Raw genomic sequence first — 8,092 nt, forward strand, 5'->3', positions numbered from 1 at the left:
CAGGGGCTACCTACTAACAAGCAGGGTGGGAGCTGTGTTGCCAGAAACCCTCAGGACAGAATCTGAGGCACTTTTTTAATAATGAGAAGGCAATAAAGGCCTTGGAGGCCATGGAGGTGACGTCAGCCACTCATCTGTGTTCCTCAAAGTGGATTTTGCTAGTTCTCACCTGAGGTCAAAAAATGATTTGGAGTGACCTCATCCAGCAGATAATCTTCCTTTCTCTTATTGGACTTGGAATCTTAGGAAACATCCTTATATTTGTGAGACATGTGCATACATTTATCATGAGTTCTGAGAAAAAAAAACTATAGACCTTATCTTTACTCAGCTGCTGTTTTCAAATGTAATCATTATTTGTACTTCAGGGGTTAGATATACAGCCACAGAACTTCATTTCAAAAATGTTCTGGGTTGTGGGACTGCGTAAGGGTATCCTGGGTCATGGTTGATCAGGTGCCTAGAACCCCAAGATTCTGCGTGGAATTCTGCGTGAGAACCAGCAGGAGTTCAGTCCCCCCCATCATCCAGGATCCTGAAAAGCAGTCAAGGTCTCCATAGAGTCACATAGGCCAGGCTATAGGCCTCAGGCCCTAGGGATTTACATATTAATGAAGGCCAGAGGGCAGAGCAAATTAAACATGCCTCCCACAGATCCTCCCCCAATCCTCCCCCTTTCTCCCTCCCTATATAACTCGGGACTGCCCTGAGTTTTGGGGGGTACACCTAGATCCATCTATTATCCGCCATGACAATAAACCTTTTTAGAACCAAGGACTTCCTCGTGTTACTGGGGCCTGCCACCGCCAAGGCCCTCAGGCTGCTGGAACTTCTTCTTCCCTAATGTGGGACCCACCATGGCAGCGGAAGCCCCTCCAGGGCTTGTGCTGCTGTGGTGGCCTTCTTAAATTTTCCCCACACTGGGTGATGTGGGCTATACAATTGTGGTTTATCTGAAAAGAGTGTCCCAGAGCCTTCCATCTGCACCACCTGTCTCCTCAGCATGTTCCAGGCTGTCCCCATCAGTTCCAGAACTTCTTTGTGGAGAAAGTTCAAACCACAGAAAGCATGGCAAGTTCTTCCATGTTTCCTTCTCCTTTAAGTCTTTAATGTTCTCATAAGCTCCAACTTGCTTCATCGTATCACAGTGGGCAGCAGTTTGTATAGATCTAGCACTGGTGTGTATGAGGGGCATTGCTATATGCTGCCATCTAGGTATATAGTTAAGTAGCTTTTCCTCTCTCTTTCTCTCTTGACTCTTCATGTTGTTGAGACAGAAAACAGCCAACATTTCTCACAGTACAAGCTCTAGTGCTATGTTTAGTAACAACACTCCCTCCCACACATACATTTGGCACAGCCAACACTCCTTGCCCTCTTCCACCTCCTCACACACACCCCTGGCACAGTCAACACTCCCTCTGGCACAGTTGTCTCCTGTCCTTAGAGAAAGCAGAAAATTAATTTCCCTGAGATGATAAGACCTCTACCCTTAAGCTATGGGACAGAGTTAACCAAGCTTTCCCAGCAGTCAAAACAGACAAAACAGCTGTAGCCAGCTTGTAGTAACAGGAAAGAATACACTGGTCACTGATAACAGAATGATTTACTTCTTCCCAGATCAAAAAGGTCCCTTTCCAGATGTGTAGTCCCTCCTTGGTGTCTGAACAAACATTATCAATTTGAAGGTTAACATTCCTTTACCCCTTACCCAATCATGTAACACCAAGGCTCAGAAACCCCAGCCTGCACATATAAACCCCAGCTTTCCCTATATAAACCCCAATCCTCTAGACCTGGGTGGTTGCATTCATAACCTGCCAAGCAGGGGGGAGTTGTGTCCCAGGTTCAAACTCAAATAAACAGACTCTCGTGTACTTGCACCAGCATCGTAGTCCCTGGCAGTCTCCTAGGGGTCTTAAGAATTGGGCATAACAATATCTCATAGGCTAGAGTAGTGGATCCATGGCTCTACATCTGTATAAACATCACAAGCATGTCCTCTACCTTCACAGCTCCAGGTTTACAAATAATTCCAGCTACATTCAGCTCAGAAATCTGAGCTACATGGATTATCTTTCTTATGACCTGTTTCCTCTTCTATTACTTGGAAGACTTCATTTTCCTCTTCTATATTGGTTGTATCTTGACTCTTGACTCCATAATACTAAATATTAAAATATTTCTAGTAATTTGTAGGAGGCCTTCATGATTCGCCATTACAAGGTGGCACCGGCTGGTCAGGCCGTTTGAGTAAACAAGCCTTTTGCGCATGTGCTGGCTGCTTGGATCACGCCACTTTTCTTATGCTAATGAAGCATTGCCTTGTGCTCCAATCACATACTTACACGCTGACTGTTAGAGTATATAGGTCACGCTACTTACTCGCTCAGGGTCCTTTGCAAGAGCTATAGCTGAAATAAAGATCTGCAGAAGAATCCTGTTGTTGCCGTGTCTTCCTTGCTGGCGAGGTGGGCGCGCACGACAAGTGATGCCGAAACCCAGGAACCTGATACCATCGGGCACATGCAAGGACCCCTCTGAGAAGAGGAGGATTCAGAACTGCAGAGTCTCCAAGAGGTATGCTTCCTTTTGGGGTAGATCCTTGGCTGGTCACAATCGTTCTTCCTTTCGTTTTCTTATTGGCTCTCATTATCGGCTTTTGTCTGAATTGTCATCGTTCAGAAAAGCTGTGTATTTGTTGGGAGTAAATGCTCATAAGTCGCAGGTAGATAACTGCATGTGGTTTTTATTTAAAAAGCAGTATGGGGGCCAGTGCCTCCGCCCCAATGATTCAACCACTTCAGATTATCCTGGAGGAGAGGGGGTTACGACTCTCCAAAGACACATTGAAGGGCTTCGTTAGGGAGGTTGACAGAGTAGCGTTGTGGTTTGCCCCAACAGGGCCATTGACTCTGCCCAGTTGGGACAAGCTCGGAAAGGATATAGGAAGAGAGCCCGAAGAGGGAAAGCTTAAACCAGGAACTAGACCTATTTGGAAACTCATCAGGGCCTGCATACAGGATAAGAAGTGTGAGAGTGCCATAAAGGAAGGACAGAGGATCATACAAGAACATCAGGACAGCTTATCAGAAATGGAGACGCAAAGGGTCGGTACAAAAAAGAAAGAGAAAGTAAAGAAAAGGGATCCCAAAGTGCTGACACAAGCCAAGAGCCAGTCCGTAGAGGCAGAAGGAGGAGGAAGGATGACCTCCAAGTCTGGGCCTGAAAATAAGTTAGAACTCCTTTATTCACCACTATCAGAACTGGGATAATTAAGTCCGTGGGACGCGGCTATTTTGCTCTACTCTTTAGATAAAGAGAGAGCAGGCAAGTTCGTGGTGTAGCGAACCAAAAGTGAATCTTTGGAAGGAATTTAGTTATGGGCGCTGCTCAGTCGCACCCAATTTTTTTGCTCTTCAGGAGCTGTTTTTATCAAGGAGTTTTAAGACAAAAAGCTCAACTCTGTTAACATTTTTGAATGAATGTGATACCATTGCACCCTGGTTCGAGGTATCAGGAAATTTTACAGTATCCTGCTGGGATAAGCTCAGCAGAGACCCTGACTTTGCTCAGGAACAGGGAACTTTGCAAAAGTTAGTGAGAAGCTGTTTGGAAGATCAGAAATGCTGTAAGGTAGTTGAAGAGGGACAAACGACCTTGGAAATGTTGCAGAAGCAGAGATCGGAGAGGGCTGTAAGTGAGAAGGGAGGCCTCAGCTCCTCCAGCTTATCTTGAAGCTGCGCAGGCTCCTCTGCCTACTCAGCCTGCCAAGGTCGTCATTAGCATACTTTCCTCTGAAAAGCTAAGCGCTGCCAAAGAGTTGTTGGCTGAGCAGATAAGGACACTATCATGCTAGCTTGGCTCATAGTAAGCGGGGCAGTGGTACTTCGCTGCCCCCGACTTCAGAGTGGCAGGGGTCCTAGTAGGGCAGTGCAGAGAAGTAAGCTAGAGTAGTAAATGGAAACCTGAATCTTTTTTTTAGAAAAATAGAAAATTACTCTGAGGTAAAATGTTTAAATCACTTTTGATCTTTAAGCTTATCTCTATGGTAGAGCTTCTGTCCTAAAGCTAAGAGTAGAAGCAGGATTATAAAGCATCCATTGCCTGTGGCATGGAGCATGGACTTGCCACAGAACTGAAGCCACAGGGAAGGACACCATGGGAGAATCCAGGGACTGTTAGTGTTGTGTGCTTCCTGATGACCCTACCTGGTAAGATGTCTGTCATCAGCTCTGTCAGTTTCCACTGCCAGCTCTGAGCCTGCAGCCCCACCTCCATTGGGTTGGGGACAGGCCTAGGATACCAGCTAGTGGCACCTGTGCACAAGAACTACATCTGTAAACAGTGGGAGAAAGCCAGGGGCTAGCAGTGACTGACAGGAAGCCTGCCAACCTTGTGTGTGTTGGAAGTGGGGCACATCTTAGCTGGAGATGGCTGACAGTGGCCTGTAGTTCTCTAGAGGGGAGGAAAATGGTTACATTCACAAGTTTGCATCTGCAGATATCCTTAAATCAAGGAAAAGGAGGTTTCTGCATGATCTGCGTGCTATTAATCAGCAAATGCAGATCATGGGCCCAGTACAGCGAGGGTTGCCACTTTTATCATCTTTGCCAGCCTCCTAGCCTATAATAGTAATAGATATTAAGGATTGTTTTTTCTCCATCCACCTGTGTACCAAGGATAGTGAAAGGTTTGCATTCACCATTCCATCATGTAATCATGAAGAACCTGGTAGGAGATTTGAATGGGTAGTCTTACCTCAGGGCATGGCAAATAGCCCTACTATGTGTCAACTCTATGTGGGAGAGGCCATTGCCCCCCTGAGAAGAAAGTTTCCAGCTTTGAGATGTATTCACTATATAGATGATATCTTACTAGCAGCTAAAAGTGAGCAAGTTTTAGATCTAGCCTACAGAGAACTGATTAAGTTACTGGAAAGGAGAGGATTGTTTATCGCCCCTGAAAAGTTTCAAAAGGAGAGCATAATCAATTACTTAGGAGCACGCATTGGGCCTGTAAGTATATCTCCTCAAAAGATTGAGTTGAGGAAAGATAAGTTGAAGACCTTAAATGATTTTCAAAAATTATTAGAGGATATTAATTGGATAAGAAGTTATTTAAAGTTGCCAAATTATGAATTAAAGCCCCTATATTATATTTTGATAGGTGATTCAGCACTTGATTCCCCTAGGGAATTGACAGCAGAGGCTAGAGTAGCTTTGCAAAAGGTTGAGGAGAGACTTCAGAGTGCCTTCTGCAACGATGGCAAGACCATCAGCCTATTTTTTTATGCATCTTTGCCACTGCCACTGCCTCGGCTCTTGCCTTGTCCAGTTCCATACAAACTGCAGAGACCTTGAAAAACTTATCGTCCAGTGTGGCTACTGCCCTGGATGTGCAAGCTTCCATCAATTCTCAAATAAAGGGAGGATTGATGCTGGTCAATCAGAGAATTGACCTAGTACAGGAACAAGTGGATATCCTCTGGCAACTGGCACAGCTAGGATGTGAATGGAAAATGACCAGTCTGTGCGTTACTTCTATACAGTATCGTAATTTTACCCATGCAGCAAATGTCTCTAAAACTCTGTCACAGTTCTTATTACAGAATTGGAGCTTGGAATTCAAAGAAACCCTGAGGAAGTTGAGATTCGCAATAGTCCATGTTAATTCCACGAGAGTGGACCTATCTCTGGCTACAGGACTGACTTCGTGGATTACACCAGTGATGGATCAAATGTATAAAAAATGTTGAATGTGGGCTCACAGGAGCGGTATGCTGTTTAATCACATGCCACTTTTGTGCTAAATCTGAGCCAGCAGGAAAAGGGCATTTCTCTAGCATTAATTCAGAAAGATGTATTTTTCTTTTATTAGAAAAGAAAGGCTTAGTCCCAGCTGTAAGGCAACATTTTCTCTTAAGGGACTACTCTGTTGCTGGGGAGTGACCTCTCCTAGACTGATGCTTTTCTCCTTGACAGCTGCATTTCCATTGAATTTTACACTCTGCTTTACTACAAAAGGCCCAGCTCAAACGAATTGACTATGACAAGGGTTTAGCCTTATGTGTACTAAGGACACTCAGCCTTCCTACTGCCGTACTGTGGCAAGAGGGTCCACTTCTTTGGATTCATCTACATTCATCACCCAGTAAAACGGTGGAACACTATCCAACATCGGTGGCTAAGATTGCTATGAAAGGAGTCAAGTTAGCTATTGCTCATTTTGGGTTGGAACCACAAACTCTAATCACCCCATATACGGTCAATCAGGTTCAAGTCTTATGTGCTACAGTAGATGCCTGGGCAGTGCTCCTGTGTTCTTACTCTGGACTCATTGATAATCATTTGCCCAAACATCCCTTATTACAATTCCTCACCATGCATCCAATCATATTTCCTGTGATTACCAAAGCGGCACCCATCCCAGGGGCTACGGATGTATATACCAATGGCTCTAAGACTGGACTAGGGTGTTATGTAGTAGATGAGAAGCTGGTGACAATGCAGTTCCAACCCAACGCACCACAATTGGTTGAATGTTTAATAGTAAAAAGGGTGTTTGATGTTCCATCATTTGGCAAGCTGCAATATGTTCATACCTCAATAGATACTTGTTCTGGGGTGGTGTTCGCTACACCCCTATCTGGAGAAAAGACCATCCATGTCATTTCCCATTGCTTAGAAGCCTGGGTGGCATGGGGAAAACCTATGGTGCTGAAAACGGATAATGGTCCGGCCTATACTTCCAAGGCTTTTGCACAATTTTGCCAACAGATGCAAATTTCACATGTGACAGGCTTGCCTTACAATTCCCAAGGGCAAAGAATTGTGGAACATGCTCATCGCACGATAAAAATGTATCTAGAAAAACAAAAGGGGGAATGGGACCTTGGATCTCCAAGATCCCGAATATCTTTAGTCTTATTTACTCGTAATTTTTTAAATTTGGATGTGCATGGCCGAAACCCGGCCGATAGGCATGGACAATGGCCACAACCCCCACAGGAGCAGGCGAGATGGAAGGATGTGTTGACTAATCAATGGAAGGGCCTGGATCCAATATTAATAAGATCCAGGGGAGCTGTCTGTGTTTTTCCGCAGGACAAAACTAACCCAATCTGGGTTCCAGCGAGGCTGGTGTGGATCGTGAAGAAAGACCCAAATGAAGAACGAGATGATGAAGTTGACGATGATTCTTCCACTTTTGCTAGTTAATCAGAGAGTTGATCTTATTCAAGCTAAGCTAGAGGAGGTAATTGACATCTTACAACTCAGCTGTGTTAGTCATTCAAAACACCTGTGCATCATCCCTCTAAAGTATGATAGCAGTTCCTTTAATCAAAGTAGATTATTGTCAGACTATCTAAAGGGTAATTGGTCTTTAAAGACAGAAGAGTTACAGAAGCACCTGATTTTCAAGATCACAGTTTTGAATGGTACTAGAGTAGAACCTATGACTTTTGGAGATTTTACTTCTTGGCTTACCTCTGTTTTCTCTTATTTTAAAGAATGGATAGGTGTAGGTTTATTTGGAGCTGGTGTGATTTTTGGCCTTGTGCTTTTGCTATGACTTATTTGTAAGATCAGATGGCAGCGGCAGCATGATAAGGTCGTCATCACTCAGGCTCTGACCGCCATTGAACAAGGCACATCTCCCCAGGTTTGGATGAGCCTGTTGCTAAAGGAATAACAGCCTCGAACTTCAGTTCTTGCACCTCTTGGGGTTCAGTCCCATTGCACAAGAGAGAATGAGTCGAGCTGCCATAGTTTTTCTCAGACCAGCTGCCATTGGTCCCACCGACGGGAATAGGTTGACACCATAAGCCAGAGGCACACCACGAGCTGTGAGTTTACCCCATGATGGGCATTGCGAGTGGCCACGACCTGGGTGCACATTCTCTTGCTCAGAGAATGCCAGGTGTGAGTGCAACCCTCGTCGCCTAAGACAGGGAGCTCACCATTCATTTGGTGCTGGCTATGGAGGCACGTCAACTAGCCTAAGACACGGGACATTGGCCAACGCCTGTCATTTATTTAATAAAAAAGGGGGAGATGTAGGAGGCCTTCGTGATTCGCCATTACAAGAT

The 8,092-nt window shown here is 44.9% G+C and overlaps 1 pseudogene; it reads left to right on the top strand.

Moving 5' to 3' along the window:
- Nucleotides 1-182: 182 nt before the first annotated feature.
- Nucleotides 183-7,220, top strand: LOC114628372 (annotated as a pseudogene).
- The last annotated feature ends 872 nt before the right edge of the window (nt 7,221-8,092 follow it).

Source organism: Grammomys surdaster, unplaced genomic scaffold (assembly GCF_004785775.1).
Source record: "Grammomys surdaster isolate TR1022 unplaced genomic scaffold, NIH_TR_1.0 267, whole genome shotgun sequence".
Taxonomy (NCBI): Eukaryota; Metazoa; Chordata; class Mammalia; order Rodentia; family Muridae; genus Grammomys; species Grammomys surdaster.